This window comes from Rattus norvegicus, chromosome 5, assembly GCF_036323735.1.
Source record: "Rattus norvegicus strain BN/NHsdMcwi chromosome 5, GRCr8, whole genome shotgun sequence".
NCBI lineage: Eukaryota > Metazoa > Chordata > Mammalia > Rodentia > Muridae > Rattus > Rattus norvegicus.
In genome coordinates this window covers 52,116,811-52,140,458 of record NC_086023.1, presented here as the reverse complement: position 1 = coordinate 52,140,458, position 23,648 = coordinate 52,116,811, and the positions used below count along the sequence as shown (strand labels likewise).

The following is a 23,648-nucleotide window of genomic DNA, read 5'->3' as shown; positions in this document are numbered from 1 at the left end:
AGCCTCAAGAAAGATTGAAGCTTCATGTTCACAGTTCCACTTGCTGACCCCTCCTCCTCTTTGGGCAAAAAGTTCCGTCATTCCTTCATCTTCATTCATTCATTCATTCATTCATTCATTCATTCATGTGTGTGTGCACGCGCGCGTGCACGTGTGCATGTATGTGTGTTCACTTTCTTGTGTGCATTTATATGTATATCGGTGCTAGGGTTTTGAATTTGGGTCCTCTCCCTTTAGCAGCAAGCACTTTACCCACTGAGCTCTCAGACTGCCCCATGAAGATTTTCCTTGAGTAGAATGGCATTCATATAAGGCTGGGGATGGCATTGATTATCTGAGCCTGGTCATTGGGGCTGCTATGAGTTTGAAATAAACACATTCTTTGAAGTAAACCTTTGGCTCACATTAGGCTACAGGCTTCCCACACTCCTAAATCTCTCAGTAAGCGTTTTTTTCTCTTTCTCCTTTTCTCTTCTTTTTCAGATAGGCTCACGTAGGCCAGTGTAGGAGACATTTGTTGGTGTCTAACACCCTCGTTTATGCTGCCCAGGGAGCTCTTCTAGGTACTGAAAAAGTAGCAGAGAGAGACAAAAACACTCCAGACAACAGTATGTAAGACGTGCTTGGAACCCTCGGGTGAGGACTGATGCCCCTGCTGGTCCTTCACTGGGCAGCAGCGGGCGGGACGATTCTCGACCCTCTGCAGCAGCTTCCTCGGTTTCCATTGGTTCCAGCCAGTCGGCTTGTAGGTGGCCACAGGTTGTCTGGTTCCCCGCTCAGTCCATCCATTCGACGCGCCTGGGCTTGATGCGGCCGAGGAAACAGCCCTCAGAGCGGGTCCTCCTGCTGCCGGTGGCGTGAGTCCCAGCGGGCGCCATCCCGCACCGCCTGGATGTGCGGTTCGGGAGGACAGTGGTGCAATGACCAGTGGCCGCTGCGGGGCGCTGTAGCCCTGCGGACAGCCAGGTGGGGCGTGGCCTGTGGGCGTGGCATACGGGGCGGGGTCCTAAGGCATCTAGACCACGCGCGGTGGAGCGTGGGGCGAGCGGCTGCGGGCAGGGAGCGCAGCGGCCCGCGAGCTCCGTGCGGAGCGGCCGGCCGGCGCAGGAGCAAAAGGTACTGGGCAGTCCCCGGCCCCTACGAGTGCTGGTGATCCTCAGGGAACGCTTATAGGGACACAGGGGGGGACGCCGCTGGCAGGGGCCGCGCTCCTTGCTGGCCCTCTAGCTCCGGGCGCACTCGATGTCGCGCGTGTGGGGAAGTGCTCGCCCTGCAAACTCTTCCGCTGTCCAGGGCAAGGGCAGTTTCCAGGGTCGTTTGGAGCGCAGCTGGTCCCGCCGGGCCTCAGGGCCTTGTGCGTCGCTTTTTAGTTTCAGGCTTCTCTCACTTGCCTAGGGCATTGAAGTGTGGCGCTTCCTGTAGATTTGGGGAGCTGGAGAGAAGGGGAGCTTCACTGCTGATCCAAAAAAGAATTGAACTTTGTAAAGCTGGCCAAATGCCTCCCCCCCCCCCCAGTACACTGAGAGGATTCACGAGGTGGTAAGGTGCGTGCGTGTGTGTATGTGTGTGTGTGTGTGTGTGTGTGTGTGTGTGTGTGTGTGTGTGTGTGTGTGTGTTTACCACTTTGATGGCATGAGACTGAGTTGTGAAACAACCAGTTAGGTGTGTGACTGGAAAACCCGTGTCGTGAAGCCTTAATATTTGGAACTGTGAACTGAAAGCGTCATACATAACCTCGAAGTTGGCATCAAGTTTTCCCATGTCCGGCATTCTTCCTGTGAGTCTCTTGGCTGGTGGTAGCCATGTGTATTAAGTTGGTACAGATTAAATGTTATGGAAAGAAATGGGCAATGGCCAATCACACCCAGGTGTAAGGTTGTCTCAAAGGTTGTGATGGACACTGAGTAACGGTTTCTCATCTTTAAAATAGCTGTTGTGTGAGTAGTTGGCATAATTAACTTCCTTTGTTACCCCTACTGTGTGCTTAGCATATGGTGAGTTTTGTTTTGTTTTATCCTAAGAATACAGTGGCCAGAGGATGACTCACTTGGCAAAGACTCTTGCCACCAGACAATTTGAATTTCATTCTCAGAAGCTGGGACAGGGAGGAACTGACTCTTACAAGTTGAGTCCTCTGACCTCATCATGTATTATGGTTCATACACACACACAATAGATAAATATCTAAGACTGGACGAGGAATTCATAATACAATTGGGAGGGTTTTCTGCCCTCTCAGCTTGAGGGGAAAGAGCAGGCCGAGAAAAAAAGAAAGGAAAATTGCAGACCAGAAAACAGTTTGACAGTGTTCAGAAGTCTAACCAAAGCTGATTAAAAAAAAAAATAATTAAAGCCATCACAATAAAAATGCTAGGCTTAGGGGCCTGGAGAGATGGCTCAGCAGTTAAGAGCATTGGCTTCTCTTCCAGGGGACCCAGGACCAATTCTTAGCACCCACGTGGCAGCTCACAGCTCTGTTCCAGTGAACCCAATACCCTTACACAGATATACATGCAAAACACCAATGCACATCAGTAAGAATAAATACATTTCAAAAATGCTAGGCCTTGTGGTACGTACCTCCAATTCCAGTCCTCTGGAGGCTGAGGCAGTTTGACGTTTTCGTGGGATGCACAACAAAATTCCGTCCTTAAAACAAAACACCCAACCTCATTTGTTAACTCCTTTCTTGACATTGGTAAGCACCAAATGTTAACCTTAGCATTCCCCTTAGCCCATCTGTGTTTTCAAAGCCTATCTTCCGTATGAAAGCCAACTGCTTGTGCTATAACTCGGCTTAGCAACGTGGCACACTGCTAATTCACAAAGTCCTCCGTTCTACCTCCAGAAGCTTCTGCTCAGACGTGGTACCCAAGAATAACTAGCAGGCACAAGTACCCCATCACCCAGCTGAGGAGCCCTTCCCTCACCCCCTCCCCCAATCAGATCACTAGTCCCCCTTTTCTTCTAAATGAAGAACCGTTGGGAAGGGAAATGTCCAAGCAAGCATTTGTGAAACAATTTAGAACGTTCTTAAGTTAAAAGCAGGATATCCAGAATCAAACGGAAAACCCCTGAAAGCTCACCGTCTGAGCCGGGAGACCTGCGGTGGACTCTGGGGCGTGTTCAGTCTGTGTGTAGAACTCTTCAGCTCACTTAGAGGCTCTAATTTAAGAAGCTTGCTTGAGTCCCTAGGAATTTGAAAAACAGTAATTTGTGTCCCTGTGTCTCCAGGAAACGTTTTTTTAAAAGAAATACAGCTATCAAGAGAGCATTGTTAGAGCTTTGAAAGTTGAAATGAGGGTTGAGACGAGAGTGATCTTTCAAAATGGCTTTACCCCACAACTCTCTTTCCTTACTGTGCCCTCCCCGGGGTCACTGTTTTTCTTCAGGATAAACACAGTTCTCTTCAGTGGTTCCTTTGTGCCCGACACCCCCCCCCCCTTCCCCAGTGAGATAGGTCTGTGTGTAGCCAACATACAGAAATCCTCCTGCCTCTGCGTAGAGCCCCTTCCAGTGACTGTTGGCCAGCTCTGAAGTCTTAGTTGAAGGAAAGCCTCCTGGAGAGGCCCTGGGATCTTCATTGTGTAAGGAAGTTTGTCCTGGTATTCTTAGGTTGAAATAGGTAGGAGTGGATAGGTGAAAACGACAATCTATTTAGATACCACTTGAAAAGATGATGCATGTAGAAGCTATATTCATTTAATTGAAAATATTTTTGAGGCTTTTATATATGTGGGTGTTTTGCCTTTGTGTAAATCTGTGCACTGTGTGTGTGAGTGTGTGCACATGTGTGTGTGTGCGTGCGTGGGTGCGTGTGTGCACGCGCTACCCATGGGGATCAGAAGAAAGGACTGGAATAGATGATTGTGAGCAGGTGGCTGCTCTTCCTTTGGAAAAGCAGAGAATGCTGTAACCCCGGAGCCATCTTTCCAGCTCTATATTTATTTATGTAAAGGCAGGGTGTTGCTATGTAAGTGCTGGCCTCCCAGCATGGCAGTCCTCCTTCCTTAGTGCCCTGTCTGGATGACAGATGGAGGCCTCAGCATGCCTGGCTTCTGTTAGGTTTAAGTAGCCGGTCACTAGCAGGATGCCTGTGCCTGTCCTGTGTCTGGTCAGGACACTACTCCTCATATCCTGTTCCGCAGCAAATTTTCCATAGCACTTTGTCACAGCCAGCCCTGGAAACACAGCTCTGCAAAGACAAGCTATTGTAGGTACAGAATCAGAGCTGTGTTCTCCATCCCGCCACCCTGGGCTGGCCTCAAACTCCGCTGCTGCGATTCAAGGCTTGGGATTCAGTGCTTAGGCTGGGTTCAGCACTTGGGGACCACATGTTTAGTACACTTAGCTTGTTAAGTGTACTAGAGAGGTCACTCCTGTAAATTACAGCTGCAGAATACCCAGCCAGGGTCCAGATTAACACTCCAAACTGGAATATAGTTAGTGATGTGCAGACTCTGAGACTCTGTGTGTCAGACCTGGAGCAGTCAGATTTACAGGGACGGAAAATCAGTTTTGGTTAACAGCAGTCAGGGAGAACATGCTGAGAAGGTTTGAGCTCTGTGAATCCAATAGTGTGTTTGAAGTTGTTTCTTTTTATTTTTGAAATTATGATATGATGATACCACTTTTCCCTTAATAGTATTTTAAAATAAAATTTAAGGGTGAACATTTCTGTTCATGATCCCAGACTGTAGCAGGGCACTGAGTTCAGGGACAGTGTAGGGTGGCCAGAGAACCTGGGATGACATCATCTGCCTCTCCCACTATCTCCTCGAGCCCAGGCAGGGCAGGGAAGAGTTGGAAAGCATCCGTGTGCTCCTTTTGAAAGGCAAGTGTCTGTGTTATTTACTGGGGGCTCTAGTAAAAAGATGAAAGTCAGCTGAACCCTCCACTCTCTGTGCTGGGGACTGAATCTAGGGCCTCCATGTGCTCGGCAAGTGCTTGGCCACAGAGCTGGAGGGCTGGCCTCTGAAATTAGGTAAATTGTCCCGATGACAGATACTTTAATTCTGAGGCTGCCTTTGGTTTATTCTTTGTTTCACAGTATTTGTACAATGTATTCTGCTTTTTTCAGTACGACATGGTTAAGGGAGCATTTCATTCGCAGATTGTTAGAGTGTGAAGCACCACATAGAATTTACCTAAACACAGTGTTTCTGAGGCTAAGACATCGACTTCCTCCATGTTCCCCCCCACCCCTCCCGGAGTTGAAGACTGAACCCAGTGCCTTGCGCTTGCTAGACAAGCGTTCTACCATTGAGCTAAATCCCAACCCCGTTCCTCCATGTTTTTATTCTTTTCTTTCTTTCTTTTTTACTTATCCAAAATGGTAAAATTGTAACTTGCAGGCTTTTCTTACATATATGATTCTTCTCTATCTACTTGTATGTTAGAAGCCCTTTAAATACATTATACTTAAACTCTTCTGCCCATGCGTGCATGCTGTGCATCGTAACAAACAGTTCTGGAGCTCAGTGGCCTAACCCGGGGGAGTATTCGTCTAGTAAAGTTGGTTATTTCGGGCTGGGCAGCTCTCTTCCCGGGTAGTTCTCCTTCAGGTCAGTCAAGGGTCAGGGCGTTTCCTTCTTTGTGATGGAGCTGTCTTGAATTTGTGGCCTAAAAGTTTAAGGCAGAAGAGAGTGTGGAGGGTTACCACACTTGGCCCGAGCCAGCTACATCGCTCTCCCTGAATTCAAGGAGTACCAGCCTCGGCAGCTATGCTGATGGATGGATGGATGGATGGATGGATGGATGGATGGATGGATGGATGGAGAGTCTTTTGTAATACAGGCTAGGCTTCACTTGGGAGCCGAAGCAGGAAGATTGAGAGGATTGGCCACAGAAAAAGCCCCTATCTCAAAAATATTCCAAAACACCAAAAGACCAAATAAGCCACACACACACACACACACACACACACACACACACACACACACACTCATACACATACTCTCACGCACACACTCACACACCACGCACAAACACACACACTCATGTATACACACAAACGTACACAGACACAAACACACACACACACACACACACTCATACACATACTCTCACACACACACTCACACACCACGCACAAACACACACACTCATGTACACACACAAACGTACACAGACACAAACACACACACACTCACTTACACACACACACACACTCACACTCATACACATACTCTCACACACACACTCACACACCACGCACAAACACACACACTCATGTACACACACAAACGTACACAGACACAAACGTACACAGACAGAAACACACACACACACACACACACTCACATACACACATACTCACTCACTCGGTTTTCACAGTGTAGGTGTGGATGACATCTTCATATAGGACATAATTGTATCATGAGTGTTCTGTATGTTCAAGTACTTATTAGTAACTGAAGAAAATTGGCTTTATTCAGTCATCTGACCATAGAGAATCGTACGTTTAAGAAAGAAGGAGAGGGGCTGGGGATTTAGCTCAGCGGTAGAGCGCTTGCCTAGGAAGCGCAAGGCCCTGGGTTCGGTCCCCAGCTCCAAAAAAAAGAACCAAAAAAAAAAAAAAAAAAAAAGAAAGAAAGAAGGAGAGAGGAGGGAGATTAGGCCAGGACAAGAGTCTGCATGTCTCAGTGGCTTCCTAAACGTTATCATCTAGTTTAAGCTACTTAAGACTGCTGGCAGGCGGTAGTGTGAGTCTTGTTTCAGCTCCAAACAGCACGACTTTGGCATGGGCTGTGTCACGTATTCATAAAATATAAGTGTCATTTTTACTTACTTGCTTTTTACAGGAAACTAAAGTTATATAGTTTGGTCCTTCTTAATTGCATGAAGTAAATTTGCTCCAGGAAACCCCATTTAGCTCTATCTAGCGCCTGACAGTTAAATGTGGGACATGTGAAAAAGATCCTGGTACCCAGTCAGCCAAGGAGAAGTTGTTGTTTTTTTTAAAATTTATTTATTTTAAGTATATGATCGCACTGTCGCTGTCTTCAGACACACCAGAAGAGGGGATCAGATCTCATTACAGATAGTTGTAAGCTACCAGGTGGTTGCTGAGAATTGAACTCAGGACCTCTGGAAGAGCAGTCAGTGCCCTTAACCACTGAGCCATCTCTCCAGCCCTTAGCACCGCTTTTCAATGTAGATTCCTTTGGTGTTGTCTTGCGTTTTTAAGAAGCTAATGTGAAATGCTTCTTCCCAGGTTTTCCACAAGTCTGGGAGGCCAGAGAGCTTTTCTTGCTTGACTTAATGGATTAATGACATGCTGTGTCTGAGGCTGTGTGCCGTTGGGAGTTGGTCAGCCCCTCGGTGGGGATTTCAGGGGCACAGTGGGTCAGAGCTTTGACAGTGATAGTTGTTGGACAAATCTAGCTCCCCGGCTGTTTAATTTTTAAAAAATTATTTATTGCCCTAAACTTAGTTATTATAGCAGCTCCCGACTGGCTTCTTGCTTCCAGCATCACTGCCATCTTACCCACTGGATGGCATAGCTGGGGACCTTCGGCCAGTACCCAGTGACAGCATTTGCGGCACTCTGAGCACAACAGCAGGTTTACACCGTAAGTTAAATCACTCACTCATGCAGACACCTGCTGCTTCCCTCGACCCACAGGAAAGAAGTCGGTGCGGACGCGTCAGAGAACGTTGGACCTCTTGAAGCTAAGAGTGAGCAAGTTCTGGAAATAATAGCCTAGGATATCCGGAACTTTTGAAAATCAGGCCAGAAGGTTCACACTCAGCACTGGAAGGAGCGGGGGTGGGGGGCTGCCTGTGAGGATCTGAAGTTCATGATCATCCTCAGCCACACAAGCGTTAGAGAGAAACCTTGTCTCAAGAAATTAAATTTAAAAGTCAGAATCAAAGTGAATGGAAGTCGAAGAGTTGGAGCGGAAAGAACTGCTTGAGTGGGTGCTTCACAAGCAAAGCATGACTGTTTGACCATTTCTGATACTTTGATTTTTGTTTGTTTTCTTTGTTTTTTGGGTTTTTTTTTGTTTGTTTTTTGTTTTTTTGAGACAGGGTGACTTGGTTAGGGTTTCTATTCCTGCATAAAACACCATGACCAAGAAGCAAGTTGGGGAGGAAAGGGTTAATTCAGCTTACCCTTCCACATTGCTGTTCATCACCCAAAAAAGTCAGGACTGGAACTCAAGCAGGTCAGGAAGCAGGAGCTGATGCAGAGGCTGTGGAGGGATGTTACTTACTGTCTTGCTTCCCCTGGCTTGCTCAGCTTGCTCTCTTATAGAACCCAGAACCACCAGCCCAGGGACAGCACCACACACAATGGGCTGGGCCCTCCCACACTTGATCACTAGTTAATGCCTCACAGCTGGATCTCATGGAGGCATTTCCTTAACTGAGTCTCCTTTTTCTGTGGTAACTCCAGCTTGTGTCAAATTGACACACAAAACCAACCAGTGTACAGGGTTTCTCTGCATAGCCCTGGCTGTCCTGGAACTCTGTAGACCAGGCTGGCCTTGAACTTGGAGATCTGCCTGTCTCTGCACGGTGGACTGGGATTAACAGTGTGAGTTGCCACCCATACTTGGGATGCTTTTAGTCCTGGGTTTTGTGCTCCTGATGCCTGGCTTGCTCGTGGGGCCTTCTCTTTTCTTCTGGGTGCTGATCAAAACCTGGAAGAGTTGTACAATCAGTAATGGACAGTGGGAACCCTCCTTGTGTCTGTTGGGTTTTTATACAATATGGAAATAAAAAAGTGGAACCCAAGAAACACGCTGTGCGGGGTCATTTCCATGCCGACTTGGCACAAGCTAGGGACATCTGGGAAGATATCTTCACTGAAAAAAAATGCTTCCACTGAATTGGCCTGTAGGAATGTCTGTAGGGTATTTTCCTGACTGATGGTTCCACAGTGCCTCAGGTCATTGTGGGCACTGTCACTCCCACTCTGGCAGTCCAGGGTTGTGCACCGGTTGTCTTCCCCAAGTCAGTTTGGTCGTGATGTTTCATCCAGTAATAGAAACCTTAAGACAAAAACAAAAAAAACTACACAAAAAGAAAGAATAGAAACTCAAAGAAAGAGTCAAAGGACCACACACCTCCATACTTTATATGATTACTGCTGTACAAAGAAACTCTGTTTCGGGGCTGGGTGCAGGCTGGGGATGTGGCTCAGTGGAGCAGGGCCTGCTGAACATCTCTGGAGAACATCCCCCTGCTCTCCCAGGCCCTGGCGAGTGGCAGCATTTTGTATCTTACCTACCCCACTGAGGTAAAACCTGATGTTTTACACACTAAATATAGTAAACATTGTCATTTAATAAAGGCCTGAAAGCTAGTTAACATCCTGTTGGGAGACAGAGAAGGGAATCGATTTCACAGTGATTGTTCATAGGGACCTAAAGGAGCCCGCAGATTATCGAAGGCTTTTTTTTTTTTTAAGTAATGAGGTGCTTAATATTTAATTATTATTATTAATATCACATAATATTTGACATATGATAAAAATGACCAGAATTCAAATTCCTGCTGTTGTTGGGAAGGTAGGAATACCTTTGCAATTTTGTTCCTTCCGGAAGGATCTCTAACTGCTAGTTATTGTCTATTGTTATTCAAATGGTAATTGTAGGTCCTTCCTCTTCTTCCCCCACTAGAGCTGCTCTCTTAAACAGTGGAATTTCTTTGCTCTCCATGACTGAGCCCTGCAGAAGCCATGTGTGGAACACACCATATTATCCTTAAAAATAATATCTATTATCTTGACGACACAGCAGAACCGATTGTCTGGATCTTCTGTGGGACTCAGACTTTTTTAGATCCTAACTTGACACATTTTATTCTTCCTTTGGTGAGGAACATTGTGCTAACAGTTTACTGGCTGCCTCATGCAGGACCATGTTTTTATGTGTTTGAAAATAAAATATAAAATCCTGCCCAATTTGGCTGCAAACCTCTGTGCTTCTTGCTACCATGTTCTCCCACCCAACCTTTGGAATTACCTTAACACAGGGGCATTTACTCTAAGAATAAAAGAAATGGAGAGGGGTTGGGGATTTAGCTCAGTGGTAGAGCACTTGCCTAGCAAGCGCAAGGCCCTGGGTTCAGTCCCCAGCTCCGGAAAAAAGAAAAAAAAAAAAAAAAAAAACAAGAGATGGAGAGACGGCTCAGTGGTTAGGAGCTCTGACTGCTCTCCCAGAGGTCCTGAGTTCAATTCTCAGCAACCACATGGTGGCTCACAACCATCTGTAATGGGATCCGATGCCCTCTTTTGGTGTGCCTGAAGACAGATACAGTGTATTTATATATAATAAATAAACAAATCTTTTAAAGAAAAAAAGAATAAATCCTAAGCAACATCTAGTCTCTGTTCTGCATCTCCCAGCCAGCTGGATTGGGCGGAAGTCAGCATCTCAGTTTCATAAGGCGTCTTTCTGATCAGTGTTGATGGAGGACTCCTTCAGAGTGCTCCCCAAATCTAAGCAAACAAAAGCCACATTATACCTGATGGGTTTTGCATTTAAAAAGCAACACCAGGGGTTGTGGGAGGAGAGTGTTGTGCTGTAGTTCTGATCCAGGAGGAGAGCCCGATATTGACTATAAGCTGCTCTGAGATCATCCCTGTGCAGAGCTGCCAGACTCTATTAATTAGGGCAGAGTGGATGGCTTCGCTTGAGCAAGGATGCAGACTGCTCTCTGCAGAGCCTGGTCCCTCCGCCGAAAGTGGAGTACGCTTTTTTTCTTTCTTTCTTTCTTTCTTTCTTTCTTTCTTTCTTTCTTTCTTTCTTTCTTTCTTTCTTTCTTTCTTGAGTCATTTGTTCTGTTTCCAACCCCCTCCTTGTAATTAGCACAAGGAAAAGTGGTTTCCTTGTAGTTAGCCTTAGTAATGTATCTGAGAAGCCAGGTCTCCACATTCAAATCTGACTGAGCTGCCTTTCTTGAAAGCAGACAATAATGATGCCCTTCGCAGGAGTCTGTTTCATGAAAACCTGGCTGACTTTAAAGAGAGGAGAGCAGAGCTGGCCGCCAGCGAGGCATGGGTCTGATTTCATGTCTGAGGGCAGCTTTTGTGCCCTCTGCCAGCTACTGCCCTCTGATCACCGGCCCTGGTGGGTTAGACTGAGCCTCATTGACTACCCCACTGCTCCCATGGGTCTGAGTCACAGTGACATTGTTCTCGCTCAACAAAATACCACTCTGGTCTGCAAACAGCTCACCCTCTGCCTCCACTGGGAGCTGCAGGCTGTCCTCACGGAGACCCCGATCCCCCCCATCCCGACCACCACACTTTATATAGTGAGAGTGGAGTCTCAGGGAACTGCATGGACACTCGTGGGCGGAGGGGCAGAGCTGTCCTTGCTCTCAGGCAGGTACATTTTTCTGACAAAATCCCTTTACTGTGTGGAAATGGAGAGGCAGACTCAGTACACTGTCATTTAAAACGTTAGCAACCTTAAGGACTGACTTGTTTTACTTTTTAAGAGTGGTTTGAACAGAATTTTTCTCAGCAGAGAACTTGTGACACCCTGGCATCCTTGATATACCCTGGTGAATCTTCACAGTCCGTTTGAAGTTTGTATCAGGCCTCCAACATTTTCATCTTCTGTGTTCAGGGTCGTGAAGTAGCTCCCACGGTTCCTCCAGTAGGAAAGTCCTCCCTCCCAGATCCCTCCCAGATCCCTCCCTCCCTCCCTCTCTTCCCTCCCTCCCTCCCTCCCTCTCTTCCCTCCCTCCCTCCCTCTCTTCCCTCCCTCCCTCTCTTCCCTCCCTCCCTCTCTTCCCTCCCTCCCTCCCTCTCTTCCCTCCCTCCCTCTCTTCCCTCCCTCCTTCCCTCCCTCCCTCCCTCCCTCCCTTCCTCATACCTCCTTCCATTTATCTCTTGTGCCTCTCCCTTCCCCTTCCTTCCCTCTCTTCCTCTCTTCTGTCTTCCCTTCCTTCTCTCTTCTCCCTTTCTCTCCTCTCCTGTCCTTATTCCTTTTCCTCTCTCCTCCCTTCCCCGTTTCCTTGTCTCTTTCTTGTTTTAGGGCAGAGTTTCACAGTAGAAATCAAGCTGGCCTCAAACTTGTGATAATTGTTCTGCTCCTGTTTCTTGAGTGCTGGGATCGCAGGAATTATAGCTAGCTTGCTACAATTTCTTTTTCTTTTCCTTTCCCTCCCATCATGTGTATGCACGTGCATGTGGAGGTCCGATGAATCCTCCTGGTTCATCTTCCAACTTTTTCTCAGTCTCTCAGTCAAACTCTGAGCTTGGTGGTGAGACTTAGTCTTCCCCAGCCCCCCAACCCTTTAAGTTCGGGGATCTGAACTTGGTCCTCAAAGTTGTGTAGCAAGCACTCTCATCACGGAGCCATCTCCCTAGCCCTTGTAACTTCTTCATTTAAAACATATCAGAGCTGGACTGGCGCATGCACACAGTTAAATAAAATACATCTAAAAGCTCCCAATTGCTTTCCTCATTTATGTTGATAAATTTTCTTTATCTATCTGTTCTGGGTGACCATCTGCCTGCCATCTTCCAGCATTTACAGAAGCAACATTCCCATAGTCAGGTCTGTCTTCTTCAGAAAACCATGTTTTTTACATTCATTTACGTTATGTGTGGGTAGGATATGGTGTGCGATAGCAAGCAGGTAGATGTCAGAGGACAGTTCTTTCCTACCATGTGGGTCCTGGGGGATCAAATTCAGGACGTTGGCCACAGGAACTTCTAGCCGCTGAGCCATCTCACCGGTCCTCAGCTTTTCCTTGTATAACTATAGACGTCCTAGTCAGTTTTCACATTGAGGTTGCCTTTTTTCCCCTCTTCGTTACAGATTCAGTTACGCAAACATGGCCACCCTGTGTTGACCTGGAGAACAGATTAAGAGTGAACTTACAGTGAGCTTTGAAAGGAGGCCTGTAATTGGCCACTGATCACAGGTTGAGCGCATCGATTAAGGAGCAACCTGTGGCTTGGAGAGCTTTCTTAAGATTAAGGAGTGAGCGCTGAGCCATGGCATCCCTGTTGGGGGGATTCACGTCAGGGCCTCTCACATGCTAAGCAAGTCCTCTATCACTGATACATGCATGTCAGCCTGCGTGGTTCTAACCTCTAGTCATCATTCCCTTATATGTTTTATAATCCTACTAAGTGTGCATTGTTTAGTGTTGTTAAATGTTTTTGTTATATTTTCTGATTATTATTATTTTTTTTTTTTTGGTTCTTTTTTTCGGAGCTGGGGACCGAACCCAGGGCCTTGCGCTTCCTAGGTAAGCGCTCTACCACTGAGCTAAATCCCCAGCCCTGTATTTGTATTTTTGAGGGGACAATTTAATTTACGTTGAAACATTCTCCATTTCCTACACCCATTTCCTTCCTTCCTCTCCCCTTCCCTCTTCTCCCTTCCTCTTTCTAAGTTCCCCCAGGCCTGCCTAAATAGCACTGCCTTAGAGTGTTAAGAAGCACTACACTAAATCGCCTTGCATCTGTTGCAAAGCTGGTGCTCATAATTTAGGATTAGAACACTCCTTTGGCATGGGTCCTCACACCCAGGCCCTCTGCCGCTGAGCCTTCCACCCAGGCCTTAAGTTTATGCAGCCTTTCACCAGTCCCTTAATAACTCAGTGTCCTTTGCGACGGTGTTCTTCTTGAACACTTAGATTCTTCCATGTTTGTTTGTTTAGGTTCACCAAGGCATGGTTTCTCTGTGGAGCTCACTCTGTAGATCAGGATGGCCTCCAACTCAGAGATCCATCTGCCTCTGCCTCCCGAGTGCTGGGATTAAAGGCAGCTGCCACCACTGCCTGGCTTGGAATGCTATTTTAAAAACAACATTGAAACTATATGTACACAAATACTTTATATTCTATTAGCTAATTCCTTAAAGTAGATTTTCAGAAATTAAATTATTAGGGAAAAGGGATGAAAATTTTAAATATTTCTATGTTAACATGATATTTAATTAAGTTGAAAGCCTTATGACTTTTTCAAAAAACAAATAGAAACCATTATTTAGTTCAGATAATAATATTAATTAAAATAGGGCAAGTAAACAGAAAGCAACCTGAACTCATGTTTGCACCTGGCTTTCCTTGTAGACAGTCTTTCATTAGGTTGTGTGTGTGTGTGTGTGTGTGTGTGTGTGTGTGTGTGTGTGTGTGTGTACGTGTGTGGTGTGATTGTGTATGTGTGTGCGTGGTGGGGTTGCGTTTGGCGGGGAAAGGAGGTAACATGTGTACTGGGGATGAACCCAGGACATTATTTATGCCAAGGAAGGACTTCACCACTGAACTGCATTTCCACCCCTTTTTTGTCCACTTTTGGAAGCAAACATATTTGTATTTGGGTACTGGAAATAAAAGTCAGCCTGCCCAAGGTTAAGTATAAAACCACAACCCTTCAAAGATGAACGTGGTCTGAGATAACAGACTATATAGTCTTATGAACTGTGCCTGGGGAGGATTATTAGTCTCTGAAGTTCAAAAGCTGCCATCATTTCTCAGTAAGAGTCTCATTGCTGGTGGTGACATTGTATCAGGTAGTGTGAGCACCTCCTTCCACTGGCCGGGACTTCACTTCCGTTTGACCTGATTAAGTGTCCTGTGTTAGAATAACAGGCGGGTAGAACTTGCTCTACGGATCAGTAGTGTTTTTTCTGTAAGCTAAAACACCTCTTTCGTCCCCTGCAACTTGATCATACTTGCCTCCTTACAGAAATCTGAACCGTGCTGGAGTGTTATCTACAAGCACTTACATCTGTTTGGCTTTTGTTTGGAAGCCAGAGCAGAAATGTCACATGATACACAGGAAAAGATCGTGTGATCTTGTGCATTCATTTGTAACCTGCCACGGTTTGCCAAGACTCTTTGTGTGTTAATAACACCTTTTCTAGAACGTTACCTTTCTTCCATCTAAACTACTTTGTAACTTTCCTTTGGGGGGTGGGGGGTTTACTCTCAATTTTGCGTTCAATTTTATTCTGTCTGTATAGCTTTCAGAGGGGTTGCTGCCAGGGCACACCTTGACTTTAGGGGCAGAGAAGGAATGAAGGAATTGTGGGGACTGAGAAGGCAGCCAGGGAATGCTGCCAAGGGGTGTGAGATTTCATCAGTGTATTTGTGGGTGTGTCGAGGAGGAAGAAGAACAATTTCAGAGAGTCAGAGTGAAATCTAAAACAAAAGGACAGCCTGCTAAGACCAAAAGGAACGTTCATCTTCCCAGCTGCCCTGAAATCTCGGGCCCACACAGATCTGTAAGAATGTGTGTTGTTGCAGGGGCTGGAGAGATGGCTCAGTGGTTAAGAGCACTGGCTGCTCTTCCAGAGGACCTGGGTTCAAGTCTCAGGGCCCACATGGGGAAATCACAGCTTTATACAACTTCAGTTCGAGGGGATCTGACATCTTCATACATGCAGGCAAAACCCCAATGCACATGATATAAAATAATAAGAAAGGATTGTATTGCTGCCCAGTGAATAGGCATACGTTTCTAAGTTTTTAATTTTAATTTTTTTGTGCCTGTGGTGGGGGTGGGGAGCCTATTTGTTTGTTTTGAGACAGGTTCTCTTTGTGTAGCCCTGGCTGCCCTAATGGAACTCACTCTGTAGACCAGCCAAACCAGGCTGACCTGGAACTTAGCGATCCTCCTGCGTGCTGGGATTAAAGGTCACCACACCTGGCCAGTCTCTGCACAAGATTTTATTTCTTTTTCTTTTTTTTTTTTTTTTTTTTAAGATTTATTTATTTTATGTATATAAGTACACTGTCGCTGTCTTCAGACATACCAGAAGAGGGCATCAGATCCCTTTACAGATGGTTGTGAGCCACCATGTGGTTGCTGGGATTTGAACTCAGGACCTCCAGAAGAACAGTCAGTGCTCTTAACCACTGAGCCATCTCTCTAGCCCAGTCTCTGGACTCTTAATCCCAGCACTCAGGAGGCAGAGGCAGGTGAATCTCTCTGAGTTCCAGGCTAGCCCAGTCTACAGAGCGAGTCCCAGGACAGCCAGAGAGCTACACAGTGAGAATTTAAAACAAAGAAACAAAAAACTAAAGGAGGAAAAAAGAAAGAGAAGGAAGGAAGGGAGGGAGGGAAGGAGGGAGGGAGGGAGGGAGGAAGGAAGGAAGGAAGTCAGTCAGTCTAAAGAGTTTGGAAGATGGCGTCAGTATGAGGTTCAGGCTGGCTTTGAACTTGCTGTATATCCTCAGCTGCCCTCAAACTCTGGTTTCCCCGTGCTTCCACCTACCAAGTGCTGATATTACAGGTATGTGCCACCATACCCAGTTTTATATATTTTTAATCCTTATGCTTCTTTTGCTTCTCTCTGTGTGGATTGTCTGAGGACATTTTTCTTTTGAAGTTTTTACATGCTTGCAAATTAGGAATTTGTAAGTTTTTTTTTAAAGAAGAGTCCTAATTGACTCCCCACCCCCTCCCTGTTGCTCAGGACCGAACCCAGGGACCTCTGCTTGCTAGGCAAGTGCTCTACCCCTGAGCTAAATCCCTAATTGACTTTTAAATGATTCTTTTCAATGAACAGAGTTTTAACCCTTGTTGAATTAAGGTTGGTCAATTAAACTTCACCCATGCCATGTAGTCTAATAGAACTACATTTTAGTTAATATTTATCAATTTACAAGATGTGTTATTTATAAATACAACAAAATGAGTCTTCCTGAATGTAATATTAGTGAGACAATTCAATTTTGGCCTTGGCCTGATTTGCAGAATACAATCTCCCTCACTGTGAATCCTGACTTTCATTCGGTAGATGGCCTGTTATCTTAACCGGTCTCTCAACTGTGTACTGGGCATCCTCTCTGCGCTTAGACTCTACAGCCAGTTATGGGCTGTGTTTGGCAGTATAGTAGGTAGAAGTCAAGACGGAAGGGCCATAGACTAGTGACTTCGGAGTTCTGCCTACTCTCATAATGCCGTGAGCACCTTGGAAGTGGGGTCTTAGATTGGAGTGGTTGCAAAAGAGTTCTCTTTCACCGGTGTCTGCAGGGCAGGCTGAGGCTGGTCTGCGGACAGCGTCTCAGAATCCTCTGCTAGACAGCACGCAGCTTCGAGGTATGTACCGACGGTGTGTGACTTGAAGTACAGTTTGAAGCTTTGCTCTTGCTTTCAAGCACATCTTAAAGTGTAACAGCCGTAAGACCACCTAGTCCGGACACTCAATGCTAATGGCTCTCCTCACAGCCGTGGGGCTCACGTTCTGCCTTCCTTACTTCCTCAGCTTCCCCCAGTAGGCATTACTGACGAACAGAGATGCTTCCAAAAATCATAGGTGCCCGTGGTCATCATGTGCGGTTCTTTTTCCTCTGGGGGCAAGCCCAGAGCCATGTGTATGCCGGCGAACACTGCCACTGAGCTCTACCCAGCCTTTCTACCTCCTCTTTTGTGATATTTTCTGAATTTTGTAGGTGGGTGGGTGGGTGGGTGGCATAGATGTCTCGGTTTAGCAAAGCATTCATTAGTCCCTTGTTCTCAGCATTCTGACCAGTTATGAGCCTCTGCAGTAACCACTCCCCTCTACAAAAGAAGCTCCCCGAGCAGCTAGGTGGACACAGAATGTCTATGGAGAAGAATATAGCTTCTCCACTAAGGCCTATAACCTCCCCAGCCAGGGGCTTTTGACCAGCTGCATGGCACCATGTGAACTGTATCCTTCGGGGCAGGCTTCACATTCAGTCACATGAATGTGGTTGGTTACCCCTATACCAGACTTACGACACTCACACCAGTGGGTCCGTCTTGCTCGGCAGTTTGGTAGTAAGTATGCAGAGTCCATGGCTCTGTGAGACTGTTAATGCTGTTTCCCCCAGCAACCTTGTCTTAGTAACTTCAAGCTCTGTGAAAGCTGGGTTATCGGGCAGAGCCTCCAGCTCAGTTCCAGCTTGATTTCTCTCTGTGCTCTGACTAGAACATGCACCTTCTTCAGCAATAGGCGTTAATACCTAGTTCAACACCAGTGGCGATTGCCTTTGCTCCTCTGGGACTTCAGATCTTGGTGATTTTACTTAGTTTGGTCAAACCGTCTATGTTACCTATAATCTTTTATTTAAAGGTGAGAAGAAACTTCAGGGAAATGTCTGAAGGCTTTGTCAATCTGTATGGCAGGAATCGAGTCCCTACTAATAGTCTTTACAAACACCTAAGATTTGCTTGTACACGATAAAGACGTTGTCTTTTGAACTTGGAATTTTGCTTCCAATTTTATTCTATTTTCCTGAATTTTATAGCTTTTCTGGATAACCTATAGTATTTCTCTGGCCATTTACATTTTTTAAATCATATTTTGAGGAGTTTGATGGTTTCTTAAGATGTAGCATATAATTTTGTAAAAAGAAGTTCTTTGAAAGTTGTTTCTTCCTGTTTGTCCCTTAGCATCTCCCTCCCCACCTCCATCCCTTTGTCCCCTAGTTAAACATTTATTTATTTCGCTTTAAGAAAAATGATTATTGTCTGGGGCTTGTCTTTCATAATGAGGCCCTGATGCTGCCCCTTGGGCTTTGTGTTTTCTTTAGAACTGATAATTACCTCTGCACTCCTATACTCAGCCCAAAAGTCAATTGCAGAGAGAGGAGAGGATGCACAGGAAACATCCATTTATAATGTGTGGTGTGTGCGTAAAGCTCTTGATACTAAAATAGCACAGACAACGTCAGGCAGTCAGGTCGACCTTGTCTTGAAGCAGGCGCGCAGATGCTGTAGCGCGAGGCTTTGGGTACTCGGTGTGGTTCCAACAGTGCTTGGTGCTCCGTGTGGCTATTTCACAGTCCAAGGGTTTCTGTTGCTCTAAGACGCCCTGACCAAAAGCCTCCTGTGGAAGGAAAGGGTTTATTTCTTCTTACAGTTCTCAGTTCACACTCATCACTGAGGGGAGTCAGGGCAAGAATTCAAGACAAAAATCTAGAGGCAGGAAGTGAAGCAGAGGCCACGCCCACTCGCTTGCCAAGCTTGCTTTCATTTAGCGCTTGGACCCAGGGGCGACACCACCCACCGTGATCTGAGCCCTCCCACATCCATCATCCATCAAGAAAACGCACTGCAGGCTTGCCTACACACCAGTCTGGTGGGAGCATTTTCTCAGTTGAGCTTCACCCTTCACAAATGACTCTCTGGCTTGTGTCAGGTTGCTGTAAAACTAGCCGGCACAGTCTTGTTTACTGCCAGCATTTTAATCCACAATTTGGCCCTTATCTGGGATATATTTTTTCAAAAACTGATTGGTTTTGTTATTACTTTAAACTGTGTATAGATGTGTGTATCTGCTTGTGGGTATCTGAACATGAATGCAGGAGCTCTTAGAGGCCAAAGGAGCTGGAATTGCAGATGGTTGTGAGCCACTGTGTGGGTGGTGGGAATTGAAAGCAGTCAGTGCTCTTAACCCCGCATCCCTCCAGTGCCCTGTGGTTTTGGTTTTTGTTTGGTTTTGTTGTTGTTTGATTGAGCATTCCCTGCCTCCTGGCCACGTCCCTTCAACCCTAAGTCCAACCAGTAGTCACTGGATCCAACATATGGGGCCTAAGAGCAAGACAAAGGGCACTCATGCCTGGCCTCTGCTTTACTTCACGCTCTAGGTTCTTGCCCTGAGTTCCCACTTTAGCTTCCCTGTAAGCCAAGCACTAACTAAATAAATAAAAATTAAAATAAAAAACCTCTTGCCTCACTCAAATGACTTTTGATCATTGTTTTATCAAAGCCACAGGGACATAAACTAGGACACTACCCAGCCCTGTGCATCGAAGTGGGATCCACCTCCCTGGAGGAAGGACATGTCTGCTACTTCCTTAACTGACTGACCCGCTCTGCGTGCTTGAGTGAGCGCTTTGTACTGGTTTTTTTTTTTTTTTTTTATTCACTGGACTGACTCCCTCTCCCTTTCTCCCTCTCTCTCTCCCTCTCCCTCTCCTTTCTTTCTCTCTTCCTTCCTTCTTTCCTTTTTCTTTCTTTTCTTTTTTTTTAAGATTTATTTTATTTATATGAGTACACTGTCACTGTGTTCAGACACACAGGAAGAGGGCATCAGATCCCATTACAGATGGTTGTGAGCCACCATGTGATTGCTGGGACTTGAACTCAGGACCTTTGGGAAAGCAATCAGTGCTCTTAACCGCAGAGCCATCTCTCCAGCCCTCTTTCCTTTTCCCCTAAGGGTTTCTCTGTATAGCCCTGGCTGTCCTGGACCTCAGTTTGCTGGCCTTGAACTCAGAGATCTGCCTGCCTCTCCTTCCTGTGTGCGGGGATCGAAGGCATGTGTCACCACCTCCCGGCTTAGCGTTTCTTTCAAATCAGTAACTTCCGAGCAGATTCTTTCTCCTAACCTGGCATTTTAACTTCAAATTCAGACATGTTACACATTTTGTTGTCTCTTGCCTGTGCCTTTTAGTATGCAATTGCCATTGTAGGTCTGGAGAACTTACTTAAATCATATGTCTGTCATACTTTTAGAAGTTTTAGTTGCCACTTCTTGCCATGTATATGTCCGTGTTCATATGTGTGAGTACATGTTAATGTATGTTCTTATGGAGGTCAGAGGTCAACCTCAGGTGGTGTTCTCCAGCCATCATTCTTGTGTTTTGAGATGGGATCTGTCCTCTCTCTCGCTCTCTCTCTCTGTTTCTCTCTGTGCTCTCTGTTTCTCTCTTTGTTTCTCTTTCTGTTTCTCTCTCTCTCTCTTTCTCTCTCTCTCTCTCTCTCTCTCTCTCTCTCTCTCTCTGTGTGTGTGTGTGTGTGTGTGTGTGTGTGTGTGTGTATGTTTCTCTCTCTCCCTCTTCCTCCTGTCCCCCCACCTCTCTGGGACTAGATCCCTTAACTGGGACCTAGTACTCACTGGTTAGGTCAGACTGGTTGGCCTTCAGGCACCAGATAACTGCCTGTACAATGATGTCATTATGCAGTAAGGCAGGTCCGGGATAAGGCAAAGCCTATCATTGGATGAGAAGAAAAGGTAGGCATGGCGGAGGTGGGGGGGGCGTCTAGGAAGGAGATGGAGGAGGAGAAGCGGGAGGATCGAAATGGAGACAACGGAGCAGGATGATCCAGATCCAGGTGGACTAGGTCAATTTTATCTTGTTTAGGTGGGCAGTTTCTATCTTTATTAATTGGCAGTGAATTTATTGTGTGGATGTATTATGGATTGAGAATTTAACATATAAATCTGATTGATAAATTGCAAGTGTCTGGAACTTTGATTTTTACCTGGCTACAGTAGATGTTGGCAAAATTCCTGGTGGGCAGAGAGACATCCTGGAGAGGGTGGCTATAGAATGTCTGGGGCTAGCATGGTGTGGTGCCTTGCCAGAATGCGCATGGAACTCGATGTGTGTGTCAGGTGTGGTAACAACCTGCCTAGGGGACAGAGTGAGAAAGCGGCTGGCAGAGAGACAGCCGGAGTTCGAGGCTTCTGCAGATCCACAGGAGTGGGAATGCACAGGTACCATCTATTTTTATTTTTACCGCAACAACTGCCTTTCTCCATCTATGCTCTTCTCAGCATTGAACTTGGTTGTCTGTGTTTGCAGGTTAAGTGTTTTACCAACTGAGCCATCTCCAAAGCCCCTCACCGTCCATCTGAGACAGAGCTAATGTAGGCTAGGCTGGCTGGCTTTGAATGTTCTGTGTAGCTAGGGATGATCTTGAACTCTAGATTGCTTTGCCTTTACCTCCTGAGTTCTGGGGTCGCAAGTGTGCACAATCAATCCATTTCCTAGTTACGCACATGCAGCTTTCACTCTGTGACCATCGTCTGCACCGTAATTTCTGTTGGTGCGGTAGACAGTTTCACTTACTTCAGCTGAGCCTGTTAACAACTGTGCTGGTTTGCATGGGATCAAAACATGCAGGGTTAGCACCCTGGACCCTGGTCTGTTGCCAATAGTGAAGACATCAAAGAAAAGAGTGAAACCAGGTGACACATCATAGCTGTCTTTCCTCTTTTCTGCCTTCCTTCCTTTAAAAAAAATTTTTTTTATCGATTACTCTTGGTCTCTCTCACAGCTTTTCTGAGTGAAACTGTCTCTCTGTGCCTCCTGCCAGCAGGGCAGCCTCCTGGCTGGTGGCCCTCGTGCCTTTTATGTCTGTACACGAGTGAAATGTGTTTTGTAAAGCAGACTCTTTGTGTAGACATAGTTACGAGATGGAACGTTTAAAAGTTGAAAACGGTTGCTAAATTATCTAGAAAGGGCTTCCCCGAGTGTTTCCCAGCCCCGTGCCAAAGCGATGCTGCAAAGGCAGGAGGTTTGAGTTTGTTCCCCAGAGCCTGAGGGAAAAGGCTGATGTGGCGCGAAAAAGGATGGCACCTTTTCAATAAATACCTCTGAGGTTAACTTCCAGCCTCCATAGGCACCAGTACTCCCACATGCCTGATTGCACTCTCGCGTGCATGCACCCAATTGCACACTCATTCGTGCACATACATATACACAGTAAAGGAAGGGAAAGGCTACTTGGAGTACACTCATTGCAGTACTGCAACAGCCAGCTTGGTAACCTTCCTGGCCACCCGAGTGACTTACAGGCAGGCAGTAAATACAGCAGGGATATGCTGAGCAGAGGGACATTGTCCCACACAGGAAGGATTAGGACAGTAGGAGATGGTGCCGTGTTACTTATAGACTGTTTATTTCTGTAAACCCCACCCCCATGTATGTGTGCATGCGTGAGGGTGCCCAAGGATGCTGGAAGAGGGTGTCAGATCCCCTGAAGCTAGAATTACAGGTAGCTGTGAGCAGCCTGACATGGGTGCTAGGAACTGCAGTGGGTGTGTTCTTTTGCAAGGGCATTAAGTGCTCTTCACCATCTCTCCAGTCCAAATTATTTCTGGAATTCTCTACATAGCAATCCTAGAGTGCTTTCTATTGGTGTGTTACAGCACTGACCAGACACAACCTAGGAAAGGGTAATTTGTCTTATATACCCCAGAGTACAGACCACTGAGGGAAGCCAAAGCTTCAACACAAGGCAGGAGGAACTGAAGGCCGGGGCTGACTTTTAATAGCCATGTAGCCAAGGATGACCCTGGACTTCTGGTCCTCTGCCTCCACACCCTTGTGACATCATGCCCAGGGTTTTTTTTTTTTGCTTTTGTTTTTGTTTTTTCCTCCATCTTTATTAACTTGAGTATTTATTTACATTTCGAGTGTTATTCCCTTTTCCTGGTTTCCCGGCCAACATCCCCTTAACCCCTTCCCCTCCCCTTCTCTATGGGTGTTCCCCTCCCCATCCTCCCCCCCATTACCGCCCTCCCCCCAACAATCACGTTCACTGGGGGTTCAGTCTTGGCAGGACCCAGGGCTTCCCCTTCCACTGGTGCTCTTACTAGGATATGCATTGCTACCTGTGAGGTCAGAATCCAGGGTCAGTCCATGTATAGTCTTTAGGTAGTGGCTTAGTCCTTGGAAGCTCTGGTTGCTTGGCATTGTTGTACATATGGGGTCTCGAGCCCCTTCAAGCTCTTCCAGTTCTTTCTCTGATTCCTTCAACGGGGGTCCTGTTCTCAGTTCAGTGGTTTGCTGCTGGCATTTGCCTCTGTATTTGCTGTATTCTGGCTGTGTCTCTCAGGAGCGATCTACATCCGGTTCCTGTCGGCCTGCACTTCTTTGCTTCATCCATCTTATCTAGTTTGGTGGCTGTATATGTATGGGCCACATGTGGAGCAGGCTCTGAATGCTTGCCCAGGTTTTTGAGGATT

General features: G+C 46.3%; 1 protein-coding gene across 4 annotated transcripts in view; it reads left to right on the top strand.

Moving 5' to 3' along the window:
- Positions 1-835: 835 nt before the first annotated feature.
- The window catches only part of Ankrd6 (ankyrin repeat domain 6), a 140,399-nt gene continuing 117,586 nt past the window's right edge, over positions 836-23,648 (top strand). The window contains exon 1 of one of the 4 annotated variants that reach the window (XM_039110550.2): positions 836-966. The gene's annotated coding sequence lies outside the window, so the exon portion shown is untranslated. Of the gene's footprint in view, positions 967-996; positions 1,117-23,648 lie in introns of those variants that run through there. The other 3 variants (XM_017593571.3, XM_039110548.2, XM_006237978.5) reach the window with 3 other exon arrangements.